The sequence below is a fragment of the Selaginella moellendorffii genome, unplaced genomic scaffold (genome assembly GCF_000143415.4).
Source record: "Selaginella moellendorffii unplaced genomic scaffold, v1.0 SELMOscaffold_48, whole genome shotgun sequence".
Taxonomy (NCBI): Eukaryota; Viridiplantae; Streptophyta; class Lycopodiopsida; order Selaginellales; family Selaginellaceae; genus Selaginella; species Selaginella moellendorffii.
Genome location: NW_003314309.1, coordinates 211,053 through 211,748, shown reverse-complemented (window position 1 = coordinate 211,748; position 696 = coordinate 211,053).

The window sequence follows — 696 nt, the reverse complement described above, 5'->3', positions numbered from 1 at the left end:
TATAGAGAAATAACACAATATATAACTTATCATTTTATCATCAATCCACTAATGGAATAATGAAAATGCCTGCAGATGGTTCAACTTAAAAAAAAATTCGAAGATGATTATCCAGATTTTGCAGTAGATCCAAGAAATATACATCTTAGTATGGCTGCAGATGATCTTTCTCCAACAAAATTAATGGCAAAAATATATTCATGTTAGGCAATTGTTGCAATTAATAATAATATACCACCAACTCTAGCAATTAAGCCTTCATTTATATTCCTTATTATGATTATACTAGGTATTAGTTTAAAAAAATAAATTGAAATATTTATATCTATAATTTTTCTAGGGCCAAAACTTCCTAAGGTACTTAATATTTATTGGTTATTATTGTTGGAAGAGTTAAAACAATTATGGGATGGAGTGCCATGCAAAGATAATTCTAAGCTAGAGGGTCAACAGTTTTTTAAGCTTAGAGAAGTAGTGTGATAGTTTATTCATGATTTTCCTGGATTATGATTTTGTTCCAAGACTTTGAACTAATGGGAAAATACTTTTACCCAGATTGTGGATCTAGATTCTTAGAATATAGTCAAGAAGTTTATAAAAAAGCATATATATTGGTCATTGGTGTTTCTTACCTATAGATCATCTATTTAGGTCTACTAATAGAATGTAAGATTTTAGTTATTATTTCTAAAACAT